Genomic DNA, 15,425 nt, shown 5'->3' on the forward strand with positions numbered 1-15,425 from the left:
CGAGAGTAACGCCAAGATAGACTGGCTGGGATTCATGCTGAATTCTCGTATCGCCAAGCTGCACATTAACCTCATGCAAGGCCGAGGCATGGTGTAGATGGAAAACAGATGATACTGTTTTTGCAGTGCTAGGGATTAGTCACCATTTTTTACAGTAGTCAGATATCAGAGACATGTCTTTCTTAAGTGTTTCCTCGAGGATGTCGAACTTCGATGCCTGAGTTGCACAGCAGATGTCATCGGCATAGATGAACCTCCTTGAAGAAGTCTGGGAGGTCATTGATGTAAATATTAAATAGCATAGGAGCCAGAACAGAGCCCTGGGGGAGGCCACTTGAGACAAGTCTCCATCTGCTAGACTTGTCACCCATATGCACCCGGAATCTTCTGTTTAAGCTGAGCTAAACTAAAACTAAAACTAAACTAAAACTCACAATGCTGTCCTTATATATACTTTCCAAGTCGGGTGTGAACAAGATGTGACGTAGAGAGGGTGGAGAGAAAAGTGACTGGTGAAAATCAGGGTGTGATAAGGAGAGGGGGAGGAGCAGGTGAGAATTCTACCACTGAACCACCAATGCGCTGGAGGGAGGGTGGTGCTTTATGTAAATGTAAAAGTGATTTATGTAAATAGACCACAACTTTGAGTGGGATCAAAGGAGTCCCATACAGACTTACCGGTGCTTAGTTAAGCAGAGGCCAGGGGGAGTTGGCATACTAACCAACATCTCCCCCTTTCTTTTTAACTATTTGCCATAGTATTAGGAGTGCAGGGTAAGGCATGAGTTCATGATCATAATAGAAATGTCATGTAAGTTGATATAGGTGAACAAACTCTTGGCAGTCCAAGAGTGAGTCAGCACTGGAGATTATATAGAACTTGCAAGAATCCAAGCACTGCGGAAGGGGGCAGTGGTTCTCTCCCACTAAGATAAATATTTAGAAATAAGGGTAAAAATAAATTCTAGCAAATATAAAGAGATACCGCTCATCTTAAGTTTTTCTTTCTTTCTTTTCTTTTTTCTTTTACAAAACTCAATCTATGGTTAAATCATTTTAAATTTATTAATATATAGACAGATTTTTATTCTGTCATTTTTGTGTGTGTGTGCCTCCAGGGTTATTGCCAGGGCTCGGTGCCTGCACCACAGATCCACTGCTCCTGGAGATCATTTTTCCCCCTTTTGTTACCCTTGTCGTTTTATCACTGTTGTGGCCATCATTATTATTGTTGTTGTTTTTGATGTCGTTGGATAGGACAGAAGGAAATAGAGAGAAGAAGGGAAGACAGAGAGGGGGAGAGAAAGACAGACACCTGCATATCTGCTCCACCGCCTGCAAAGTGGCCCCCCTGCAGGTGGGGAGCCGGGGGCTCAAACCAGGATCCTTATGCTAGTCCTTGTGCCTTATGCTTTGCGCCACCTGTGCTTAACCCGCTGCCCAACTCCTTTATTCTGTCTTTTATGAAGTATTAGTAGTAGTAGTACCATCACTCCATAGAGGCCAGGCTTATATATGGGTTGTGCACAGAACAGAGTAAATGTCCCACCCAAAGGAACCATCTCATCTTGCCCATCCATGAGGTAGCTATTAAAGTGGGAAAATATTCATAAAATGTATGTTTTCCATGAATATGAGGTCCATTTTATTTTTAAAAGTTTATAGAGTACACAGGGAACTAGAATAAATGTATTTGTGATACTGCCTTTCTGAAATGAATATTGGGTAAAATTCTGTTAAGTCTATTTATATTCTTTTAAGTCTTACTTATTTATTATTGGATAGAAACAGATAAATTAAGAGGGAGGGGAGGATAGTGAAGGAGAGAGACTGAAAAACACTTGCAGTTTTTTCCTGTTTCACCACTTACGAAGCTTTCTCCCTGCGTGTCGGGACCAGGGGCTTGAACCTGAGTCCTTGTGGACTGTAGTATGTGTGCTTAGCCAGGTGCGCCACCACCTGTCCCCTTCTTTCTCTGTCTCTCCTTCTATCCTTTCTTTCTTTCCCTCTTTCTTTCTTTTTTTCTTTCTTTCTTTCTTTCTTTCTTTCTTTCTTTCTTTCTTTCTTTTCACCCAAGCACTGCTCAGCCTGTTTATGATGGTGCTGGGGAATGAACCTGATGCTGCAGAGCCTCAGGCACAAAACCCTTTTTATAAAACATCTATTTATTTAATTTAGTAGGACAGAGAGCAATTGGGAAGTCAAGGGTAAATAGGAGAGAGGGAGAGAGAGACATGCAGCATGGTTCACTACTCACGAAGCTTCCCCATTGCAGGTGGGGACCTGAAGCTTGAACCCAAGTCCTGTTGCCTCTCTTTCTTACACACTCCTTCAGTGACCTTTTGAAATGAGCTTTCTTTATGTGCTGCAGAATGCAGTCCAGTCCTGATTTTAGTTTTAGCCCTGTAGCATCTCTCTTAAAAATCATCATTATTAAATATTAAATTACCACTATTAAAATTAAAATTTAAAAATAAATTATTTTTTAAATGACCACTTTTATTCATTTATTGAATAGAGACAGCCAGAAATGAGAGGGAAGGAGGTGATAGAGAAGGAGAGAGGCACCTGCAGCCCTGCTTCACACTTGGAAAGCTTTTGCCTTGCAGGTGGGGACTGGGGACTCAAACCCAGGTCCTGTACACCACTGTAACAGGTGCGCTCAACCAAGTGCACCACAACCTGGACCTCTAAGAAGGAGTAGAGTTGCTCCTTTTCCTCATTCCCCTCATTCCCCTCATGGAATTTCCTCCTCCCAGGATCATAAACAGTATCTGAAAACATGAAGTCTTAGGAAATAACATGCTGTGACAGTCATCCTATGACTAAGTAGTAGACATACTTGACTTAAATACCTTTTTTTCTTCTTCTTTCTTTTCTTCAGTGTCAGGGCTTCTTGCCCGTGTGATCTCAATTCAGATACTCAGGTAGAGAAAGGAGGAGGGTTTATAGAACCGGAGCTTCCTCTGGTATCATACTGTTTCTCACGTCGTGTCCGGGCTGCGTGGGCGCCATTTTCTTCTTCTAGCGTTTGCCCTTCTTCCGTAGCCAGTCAACAGCGTCAGGTTGAGCCTGATGTAAAGTTTCGAGACCTCCTTTGAATCTGGAGAGGTGGCAGTCGTTGACTATGTGGGTCATTGTCTGTCTGGAGCCGCAGGGGCAGTTTGGGTCGTCTCTGGCTCCCCAGCGATGCACAGTAGGAGCACACTTGCCCAGACTGTCTGTCTCTCTGCCTCCCTAAACCCTTTTTTTTTCTTGGCATATGCTTTTGGTGTTCATACAGTGTGTATATGCACCTCCTCCAAAGGCAAATAAAGGGCAGTTTGATTTAATTTTAAAATCATAGAATATTTCTATCTGGCATGTTAGGGAAAAGGGCAGAATTTCCATTTGCACTTCATAATTGGGCTACCTTGTGTGTGTACAACAATGGAAAATTATAATTGGGAAGCTTAGACAGTCTCTTTATTACAACGATGTGGCGTGTGAATTGTTGGGTTTAATAAAAAAAATCATATTTATTCAACTCCCTCTGTGTGGAAAAATAACCCCACTGCTTTTTCAAAGTGACAATTTCATATCTCTATATAACTTAGCTTCTCTTTTTAAAATAACATGAAACAATCTTATGAATAAATGCTCTTCATTTCATATATCAAATATATTAAAAAATAATAAACTTCAGTGCTACCGCGTGAGTGATGGGGTCCATCAGGTTGAAGATTAATTGGTTTTGTTCACATGTTTTCACAGCATACTGGTTACTAACTGGAAGATTTTCTAGAGCAAAACACATTTTTCATTTGAAAGTAAAATTAAATGTAAAGTACTTAAAGACTATCATGTTGAAATATTACCTCTTTATTGATCATTACTAATTTAACTTTGACAGTAAGACTAGAGTGCTGAATCTCTGAATCCATTGGTCACTGTCCTGAACTGATCGCTAGCAAAATAAATCCTTTCTTCCTCCCTCCCTCCCTCCCTTCCTTCCTTCCTTCCTTCCTTCCTTCTTTCTTTCCGTCCTTCCTTCCTTCCTTCCTTCCTTCCTTCTTTCTTTCCTTCCTTCCTTTCTTCCTTCTTTCCTTCCTTCCTTTTCTCCTTCCCTCCATCCCTTCTTCCTTCCGTTCTTCACCTCTTCCTCCCTCCCTTCCTTTCCCTCCTGTCTTCTCTCTCTCTCTCTCTCTCTCTCTCTCTCTCTCTCTCTCTCTCTCTCCCTCTCCCTCTTTCTCTGCCACCACACTTATCACTGGGGCTTGGTGCCAGCACTCTGGCTGCCAATCTCCTCCTCCTTCTCCTTCTTTGTTCTAATTGGATAGAACAGAGAGGGGAAGGGTAGACAGAAAGGATAGGGAAAGAGAAACATCTGCAGACCTTCTTCAATGCTCAGGACTCATCCTCTCTTTCCCCTTTGCAGGTGGGGGTTGGGGGCTCAAACTCGGGTCCTTGCGTATGGTAAAGTTTGTCCTCAGAATAAAGGGAAGTGGACCCCTCAAAATAAGTTTTCAAGTTTCCTTCCTTTGAGCGGTTAGAGGCTGAGCTGATTTGGTCATCACCATGCCGCAAACTCAAAGTGTCTGCCCTCACTGACCCAACCCTCATCTCTGCAATTAATTCTCACCTCAGCTGGCCTGACTGCAGCCAAGTTAGTCCTCGCCTACTCCCTGAGCACTGCTCCTCCACTTGCCTTCATCACCCTTCTGGCCCACCTCCAAGCATGAGAATTATTGCTCCTTTCTCATACCCAGACATTCACATCTTCTCTAGATTCTCCAAATCACACTTTGGACCAGATTCTTTGAGTTATGGCTAGTGTTGATTCATATTTCTCTCCCATTTCTCCAATACAGCTAGAATTATTTTCTGGCATGCCAATATGGCTATCAATTTCCGCTTCAAACCACCCAGCATCCAGCTACTTCTCTGAAAACATGAGCCAAACTTAGCATCTGAATGGCTGACCCTTCCACCTATTTCTCTTTCCTTTTTTTTTTTTTTTTTTTTTTACCACCAGCTTTGTCACTGGGGGCTCGATACCAGCACTATGAATCTGTCTCTCTGGAGGCCATTTCTTCCCCTTTCCTTTCCTTTCTTTTCTTTCTATTTTATTTTAATTATTTATTCCCTTTTGTTGGCCTTTTTGTTTTATTGTTGTAGTTGTTATTGATGTTGTCGTTGTTGGATAGGACAGTGAGAAATGGAGAGAGGAGGGGAAGACAAAGAGGGGGATCCTGTGAAGTGACAACCCCCTCTCCCGCAGGTGGGGATGCAGGGCTCGAACTGGGATCCTTATGCTGTTCCTTGTGTTTTGCACCACGTGCGCTTAACCTGCTGCACTACAGCCCGACTACCACTTTCTTTCCTTTCTATCGTGCTTCATAGAATTGAGAGACATTGTTGAGAAGGGAGGAGAGATCAGAGGGAGAGAGGAGGATCTAGAACCCACAGTCCTACTTCACTGCTCGTGAAGCACCCACTAAGGTGGGGAGTGGGGGTGAGAACCCAGGCCTTTGTACTTGGTGCTATGTAAGCTTAAGCAAGTACACCACCACCAACCCTTCATCTCTTCTCTCTTTTCAGCACTTTTAGCTTCTGAGATTACACAAATGTTCACCTCAGGGGGCATTTGCATGTGCTCTTATCAGTCCTGCTACAGGAACATTCTATTTTTATATTTATTCATTTATTTTCCCTTTTGTTGCCCTTGTTTTTTTTTTATTGTTGTTGTAGTTATTATTGTTGTTGCTATTGATGTCCTTGTTGTTGGATAGGATAGAGAGAAATGGAGAGAGGAGGGGAAGGCAGAGAGGGGGACAGAAAGACAGACACCTGCAGACCTGCTTCACCACCTGTGAAGTGACTCTCCTGCAGGTGTGGAGCCGGGAGCTCAAACTGGGATCCTTATGCCCAAATGCACTTAAGCCACTGAGCTACCGCCCTGACTTGTGCTGGGAACATTCTCACCCCACACTTTGGACTGCTCAGTTTCAAAGCATTCAAATGCACTTTGGGTTTATGAGAAATGATACATAGAACACATCACAGGCTTCTCCCATACACATAACTGAAAAAAAACAAACTCAGGAGACAATACTGAATTGTGTGCAGTACAGAGTGTAGTTCTTACTGGCTTCTACTTGATTTGAGGAATTGCTTCAACAGCTTCTAAACTGAAAAATCACAAATTGCAAAGCTCCTTTTAAACTAGACTGACATTCCAGATCTGTGGTTTTGAAGCTTGGACTTCTTTCATACTATGTCTCTCAACACCTCTGGTGGGCAATTTCTTTGATTGAAGCAATCACTGCTCAGCTCTGGCTATTGGTTTACCTCGAGACTGACCCCTGGCTCTTTCACATACAGCCAGGGCACTCACTACCACTGAATATCTCTCTGACTCTTGTATAATATCTATCTCTCTCTCTCTCTCTCTCTCTCTCTCTCTCTCTCTCTATATATATATATATATATATATATATATATTTTTTTTTTTACCAAAGCACACTGATCAACTATGGCTTATGGTGGTGCGGGGGATTGAACCTGGAACATTGGAGCCTCAGGAATGAGAGTCTCCTTGCATAGTCATTGTGCTGTCTACCCTACCCCTTATATAATATCCTTAAAGACAGGATATAGAGAGAAGACAGACCTATCATGCTCCACATCAAACATTCTGACTGAGTAAAGAATTTGACAAAGGCATGCTCTTAGAAAGTTAAGATTGATTTAATAAATTAATACATTGATACAAGAAATTCTGATCTACTTGAATATGTCACTTCTTTCTTTCCTTTTTCCTCCCTTGTTCAGCTCTACTCTGCCTTATGATAGTACTTGAGATTGAACCTGGAAGCTTTGGTGCCTCAGATATGAAAGTCTGTTTGCATTCCTATATGCAGTGTCCCCATCCCTAATCTACTTGAATTAATCACACTAAAAAAAAAGGGGGGATTTTTTGAAGTCTGAATATGAATCCTAGAAATAAATGATTTTAAACATGTTTTCAAGACAAGAAAGAACCATAAGGAGGTTTTAGTGAAAAACATTCTTAATCATAGTAATGAAGAAAAGAGAAAACATATCCTTTTGGGGCACCCTTATTATTGTTTATATTCTTGTGTTTGGGGTAGGAACTGCAAAATGCCAGTTTACGCAGGGAGGATATACTACCCTGAGAGCATTATATTATCTCTAGCTATTGTTCCCATGGAATGCATCCCAAGAGAAATGAGAGCATGGACTTTGACATTTAAAAGTAGAAACAATTAGTCTTTCTTTTTGTACAAACATTTCAAAAGGAGCCACATTCCAAATTTATGAGTCAGCGGGTGATTGTCAGTTTGCTTACTTTGAATTCTGAGTAGGAAGAGAAGTGCTGAATATTACCCAGGCTCAGTCTCTCTCTCCCTCCCCCCTCTCATTTTATTGTGACATGTAAAGATCATCATATACATCTGTGACCTTGAAATTTGTTTTCTGTTTTTCTTACATTTTAATAGTGCAGTGAATGTTATTAGTAAGAAATGTTAAGGATTGCTTCAGTTATATTCTTTTAGATTTCTTTCCCTTTTTTTGGGGTGTGTGTGTTATATATTACTCCAAATCACTTCCATTAGTTTAAGCATTAATGTATGAGAAATGTAGTCCATATGTTTCCACTCAAAGTGCATCAATATGCAGCTCTAAATAAAACACACTTCGAAAACAATGAAGTTGGGATTTGAATAAGCTGTTATTTATTTATTTTTATTATATATATATATATATATATATATATATATATATATATATATATGCCACTCTCATGGGCAGATGAGTCACTAAATAAAATGAAATACTTTTATTTTTCTTCGTCATTGTACATTATTCATGTATTAATAATTCAGTTGTATCTTTTTACATAAAGAAATAATTAGTTCAAATGAAAAACGTATGTTAAGTAGATTTCTTAAACTCTTAGTTAAATGAGAATTGTCCCCTCTGTATCATTTATGATATTTCATGTCTCAAGAAAAGAAAATGTTTCTCATGTTTACTTAAAACAAAAGGAAAATGAATTGTGTCCTATAACAAAAATTCAGTGATTAGTTGAGGTATAGATTGTTTGCTTAAGAAACTCAGTGGTGGGCCTGGTGGTGGCACACCTGGTTAAGCGCACACATTACAGTGCTCAAGGACCCAGGTTCAAGCCCACGGTCCCCACCTGCAGGGGGAAAGCTTCATGAGTGGTGAAGCAGGGCTGCAGGTGTCTCTCTGTCTCTCACCCTCTATGTTTCTTCCTCCCCTCTCAATTTTTCTCTGTCTCTATCCAATAATAAATAAAATAAAAATATTTTTTAAAATTGAAAACAAAAAAAAAGAAAAAGAAATTCAGTGCTGATGTAAAATGTTTTGTTTCTTCTCATATCTCGGGTATATTCTCTCCCTTCTGGTAGACGGTTGTAATTGTTCTTTTTGTGATTATGTCCAGGGGAAAAAAAATAGACTTCACAGAGTGGCAAGCTTTGTCTAAAAATACCTTCCACCCTAGCAAATTTGTTCACAAATCTATTTTCTGGAACTTGGATTAAATGTTAGTTGATAAGAAGGATTAAACTGTAGTTAGAACAACAAGGTCAAGACCTTGGTTGTAGTTGAAGTTGGCTTTCTTTCTCTGAAACTCACAACTGCCTCATGAAGAATAGCTCTAGGAACTGACTGAAGACAAGGGGGAAGAAATATGAGGAAGACATGTTTGCCAGGCAAAATACAGGAAAAAAAATAACACAACAGAATGTCTGCAGTGTTGTTCTATATATAAATCACACACATAAATGTGCATACACACATATATGCAAGTATATAGGACAAGTAAATGCCATTAACGCTTCAAGTAATTAATATTAACTATATGCTGACTTTTTATTTGGGAAGCACCCTGTTTCACTACATTTAGCATATTATTATCTTTCTGTGTGTTTCTTTCCACACCATCTAATCAGCTTTAGAATATAACTGTGGAAGTGGGGTCAGGCCATGGTACACCAGGTTACACACACATAGTACAAAGCGCAAGGACTCCCACCTGCAAGGTGGTCACTTCACAAGAGGTGAAGTAGGTCTGCAGGTGTCTAACTTTCTCTCCTCCTCTCTCTCGCCTCCTCGGTTTCTCCTTGTCCTATCCAACAATAATGACATCAATAACTGCAACAACAACAACAATAACAATAAACAACAAGGGCAACAAAAGGGAAAAGTGGCCTCTAGGAGCAATGGATTTGTAGTGCAGGCACTGAGCCCCAGCAATAACCCTGGAGGCAAAAAAAAAAAGTTAGAATTTGACCCCTTGTTTCCAGTTCTCCTCCCTCACATATTTGACTGAAAGAAGAACTGAATGTGTATGTTCAGAGGGCAGTTTGCAGATATGCAGGGAACTTCTCCCTGTCTTGTGTTCTTTATACTAATTTGAAAGCTAGAGTAGTATTGGCATTATTTCTTTTAAAAATGATGAATATAAATTTCTTTCATGCCACTTGCTCATTCTGTATTGTACCATTTAGTCCATAAAAGATGAGGTGGGGGAGCAAATCTTTAAAAGTAGAATGGCCACTCGCCTGTATAATCTGGAGATATGATCAAATAATCTCTACTCTTATGTGTAAAATGTGATGATTTCATCTGAGTGGGTTTGCTTAAAAGCATAAAAGAATATTGCCTGTTTCACATTTATTCTACCTAGAAAAGCTTCCAAGCTGATTTTCACATTTATTTTGCTAAGATAATTCATGCTTTACATTACAATTACTGAGTTTCAGTCTTGTTAGTTTCAGCAAATTATAACTTTTCCATACGAAATGGTGAAACTGTCTGCTCTCTTAAAGTTTATAACATTGTCCAGTTCTCCAAAAGATCTAGATATACATAATAAGTAACTGTATTGGATGAATTACACTTAGTGACAGATAGAAAAATGCACAGCTAATTTATAATAAAGTTATTGTTATTTAAGATAGAAGATGCAAAATCCAGAGTGAAAATTACTACACGTTATAACCTGTCACTCCAGCATATCATAGATGAGGTTGTGTGTGGTATATGTTTTAAACAGGATTTTGCAAAAGGAAATGTAAATAATTTAGCCTTTATCTCTCTTGCCTCTCAATTTCTCTCTATGCTATCAAATATAAGAAAGATACAATTTTCTGTGTCTCACACCTGTTTAAATTCGCATTAAACGTGGGACAAGAAAGTGACCATCCACTCAATAATGTCTTTAATAACTTTGAATGAACGATATTAAATTATCTAAATCAGTACACGTTGATACAAAATGAAAGCTATTTTTATTGATACACCATGGATTTGTTTATATTAGAGGAACTGAAATTTATTTTATGAGCTATAGTGTATGTATGTGTGTGTGCATGTGTGTGTGTGTGCATGTATTTTGAGACAAATATGTGGCTTCAAGATTGTGTTATCCTTTCTCTAGATGTCTTCTAAATGCTTCCTCAGCTTTTGAAATACCTATTTCTAAATTCACCCACACAGTATTATTCTGAAAGACACAACATACCCCCCAAATACCTCCAGATACCTTTATTTGACTTTATGAGATAGTATATTGCTTGAATTTATAGTTAATATGGTTGAAAATAGTGCAATAATACAGTGAAGCCTCCTGCAACCTGTGTTTCAAATTATAAGCAGTTGTGCTAAGAGGATTTTGTCTGTACTCCAATATAAAGGGAATTAGCAGAGAAGCAATAGCTTTGATTGTTCCGCAAATTAGAAAGAACAAAAGTATCACAAACCTCCAGAAATAGCACTGAAAATTACTTTTTTTTTCTTCTACTAGGCCTTCAGGGGACGAATCAAAAATAAGACCTAGAGTAATTATACAATCCTATCACCTATTATTTGAACTTCTTGGGAAAACCACAACAACAATAACCATGGCTGCATAAGGCTAAACATGTATTGCCATATTGGGTATCATAATAACTTTTCTCTGAACTGAACTTGTGCTAATTATTAAGCAAGCGTCTAAGTCACAACACTGATTGTTTCTCAAATTGATTGTTTCTTTAGCCAGAATTCTGTGCTCATCATTGGCACAGCAAGGCAAGGAACATTTCCTGGTCAGTTGGAATATGCATGTGCTATCCATCCAGTCCTCTCTCTCATTACAAATAAAGCCAAAAACACTTAAGAGAAAAAAAATCACAGTATCTGTTTTAATAATTAAGAATGAATGGCAGGAATCATATGGATTCTTAAGCTACAGTTTCAAGCCAGTACACAGTCAAGAGGAATGCATACAGGAAGGTCTGTCTCATGAAATCACAGAGCAGCAGCATAGATTGAAGAGAAAAATGAATCACTCAGGAGAAGTGTTGCTTGAAGCAAAGTAGCTGGTCGCATCACCATCTGCACCTCTCCCATTAAGTCAATGCCAATTTACAGGTATTATGAAGCTCTGGCAAAATGGTCTGTTTTATAGCTGGTGATTTCAGGACAGACATCCAGGCATCATTCTAGTTTAATTTTTCACAGGATAGTATTATGATTCTAGTTTAATTTTTCACAGAATGATATTATGATTCTAGCTTAATTTTCACAGAATGGTATTATAGCAACCCATCAGATATTCTAAAATATGAACTATTATAATTGTAAAAACAAAAAAAACATGCCTGCTATGCCCAAAGGACTTTTATAGATGTTTTAAATAGATTTGCTCTGATCCTTTAAAATGGACACAGAGACTTACACTAGTTAAGAGTGACTACAAATAATAGAAAACAATTTGATCAAGTGAAACTCTGATGATTTCAGAATACAGGCCTAGCTGTGGGTGTTTGGCAGTATGCCAGCTCCCCCCTACTAAACCCTGCAGTCTATTTACATAACCTGTTACCTAAGAACCGCCCTGCCTGCAGGGCACTGGTTCAATCCCACTAGGTTCGAACTGTCTTTTTGCTCCGCACCCTCTCCTTGTCACACCCTGATTTCCACCAATCTCTTTTTGCTCCACCCTCTCTATGTCACATCCTGTTTCCACCCTACTTGGTGAGTATAAATACAGCTGCTTTTCTGATTAAACACACTTGGAATTGCCTTCCAGCTCCGAGAGTCCCAGAGTCTCCTGCAATGCTAGCCTGGCAAGAGTTCCTGATCCCTCTCCCATGCAGCAGCCTAGGTTGACTCCAGTCGAGTTCTCTCCAACTCAGAGAGCACCTGCTTGGGAAGAAGCACCCTCAGGCTCTCCCGGCATGTGGACTGTGGAAATAACTCACCTGGATAGTGTGTAGCATTGTCTTGTGTGAGACCCAATTTCAAGCCCCACTCTCTTTCTCTCCCTCTACTTCTGTCTATCTCTACCAAATAATAATAATATCAAGACAAGAAAAGGATTATAAAAGTGGTTAAGGAAATCCAAAGAGAACCACAGAAAGAGAACTAGGAAAAATTAAAATCCAAAATTTGACATTCGTACAGAAAGTCTCTGTTTCTTCTTTCTTCCTGCCTTTCCCTGCCTGCACACCAACCACACTAAATAGTACAGGCTAGCTTAGGGAACTTCCCATGTAAACTGGTGCCCACCATTATGTAAAATATCTTCCAGGATTGAGGCAGCAAAGGTCCCGGATTCTCAGATTCAATCTTCAGCACCACTGCAATGCAGAGCTAAGCAGTCCTCTGATAAAATAAAATAAGTATGATGAGAGGAATTAATCTAAATATCAAATTATCTAAGATTCACATGTAGGGAGATAATCACACAAGATTTTGATCGAGTACATGTTACAAAATTATGGTTAAGTCTGCTCAAGAAAAAAAAAGGCATTAATATAATTCATATCCAGTAAACTAATGGAAGATGAAATGCATTAAATGTGATACTTAAAATATAATCTGGTTAAGGTAGCTATTCTCTCTTTTAATACTTTATTTATTTTTATTATTGGGTAGAGACAGAGAGAAATTGAGAAAGGAGAGGAATACAGAGAAGGAAGGAGACAGAGAGACACTGGAAATACTGCTTCACCACTAGTGAAACTTATCCCCTGCACGTGGGCACCAGGGGTCTGAACCTGGGTCCTTGCACACTGTAATGTGTGCCACCACCTGGCCCCGCCTTTTTATATTTCTATTTATTTACTATTAAAGATAGCTATCCTCTTTCTCACTTAGTAAAACTAATTTTGTGAGCATCAAAATCACATGTTAATACTAAAACATGTTAATACTAGCTTCCTGCAGTTTGGTGGCTGAAATGTAGTAGGATGGAAAGTAGGACAAAATGTTGAATCAAAAGGAACCAGAAAGTAGGAATAGAGTAGGTGAAATCAGGGACCTCAGCCTAGAAGGAAGCTAGGAAGTCCACTTGATGAATATTCCAAGGAGCCCATGTCTTAGTAACCTTTGCTTGAACTTGATAGCTAACATGGGGGTGGACTAGAAATACTGTCTAATACTAGAAATACTAGAAATACTAGAAATACTGTCTCAGCCAGGCTACTCCATCATCTGGGGCCAGTCAAGGAGTCCTTGGATTCCCATAGATATGATGGGCCTAGACCTCTAATAGATGCCACATTCCATCATCACTAGTCATTTTGAACAAGAACATCATCATGAGCCCCTTTGGGGGGGCCTCTCAGGACTTCTCCCTCATTATAAAGCAGGAATGGTAGGGACTACCTCACTCTTGAAAAAGAGACTGGGTCAGCCTACTCTGTCACTCGAGGAAGATGAGTCCTGAGATGAGTGCAGCCTAGAATGTTCCCAGCTGTGCCCATGAACTGGAACTCAGACTGACAGGGACCCTGAGGTTACACAGGCTCCTATGCTAACTATGAAGAGACATGGGCCCTAGATCAGAACAATGGAGTAAACAGTTAATGGTATTTAAATACTTCCCTCTTGCTTGGGAGCTACACTCTGCCCTAATCCAGTTTGCTAGTCCTATTCTCAACTCTGACATCATCTTCCCAGGCAATACTTTTAGTCCACCTGCGTGTTAGCTGTTGGACTCAGGCAAAATTTATAAAGTCACAAGCTCTTTGGAACATACCTAAAGTAGACTTTCTAGTTTCTTCCAACACAAAGACCCTTAATTTCATCTCCTCTATTCCCATTTTATGGTTCCTTTTTATTAAACAATCTGTTCTTGTTCATGTGTTATAGTTTCTATATTCTGCATCTGAATGAAACCATTCTGTAGTTTCACTTCCTTATTGACTTCACTAAGCATAATCTTCTCCAGTGCCATCTATTTTCTCCCAAAGGACATAATATCATCTTTTTTATTGCTGAGTAGTACTCCATCGAGCATATGTCCCATAACATTTTTATCCAATTATTCACATGAGGGCATCTTGGTTGCTTCCATAATTTGGCTATTGTAAATAATTCAGCAACAACAAAACAGTGACCGAAAGTCCAGTTGACTATATGTACATTTCCAAAGCACCCTCCCACTTTTTAAAGCTGTGTTTTAAAAATACAGATAGGTATTATTTTATCATTTTTATATTTATTTATTTATTCCCTTTTTGTTGCCCTTGTTGTTTTATTGTTGTAGTTATTATTGTTGTCTTTGTTGTTGGATAGGACAGAGAGAAATGGAGAGAGGAGGAGAAGACAGAGACGGGGAGAGAAAGACAGACACCTGCAGACCTGTTTCACTGCTTGTGAAGTGACTCCCCTGCAGGTGGGGATCTGGGGGCTCGAACTAGGATCCTTATACTGGTCCTTGCACTTTGCACCACGTTAGCTTAACCCACTGAGCTACCGGTCGACTCCCCTTAAAGCTGTTTTAATGTTTTACCAGCTCTTACTATGTCAGTGACATAGTAGTCTTTCTCCTGCCATTCAAGCACAATGCTCAGTAATATTCACTGACACATCTTTAGTGTTATTTAGCTTCATCTTATTGCATCCTTGGCCAAAAGGAAAGAAAAAGCACAGACATAGAAAAAGGATGAAACGAGTAGGCAGGACCTCTGTGCTTTCATTCCCATTCCTTTCACTTTGCGCACTGTAGACCTGTTAGGGTTTTTTGTTGTTGTTGTTGTTGTTATTCTTTTTTCGGTGTCAAAATTCTTTATTTTATTTTTTTCACCACTTTCATCCCCAAAGCTATGTCCCCACTCTAACTCCCAGAGATAACCACTATAGTTCACCACAGTCTTAGACACAGTTCGGCTCTTTTATTTATTTTTTCTCCACTTTCCTATGTTCATTTCTCTATGTTGCCCTTATGATTGAAACCATTCTGTCATTGTCCTTCACCTCCTGACTTGCCTCACTGAGCATCATCTTCTCCAAGTCCATCCTTTTTATCCGAAAGGACACAATGCCATCCCTTTTTATTGCTGTATAATACTCTGTTGAGTGTCTGTCCCATAACTTTTTCATCCAGTCATCTGTGGAAG

This window comes from Erinaceus europaeus, chromosome 7, assembly GCF_950295315.1.
Source record: "Erinaceus europaeus chromosome 7, mEriEur2.1, whole genome shotgun sequence".
Taxonomy (NCBI): Eukaryota; Metazoa; Chordata; class Mammalia; order Eulipotyphla; family Erinaceidae; genus Erinaceus; species Erinaceus europaeus.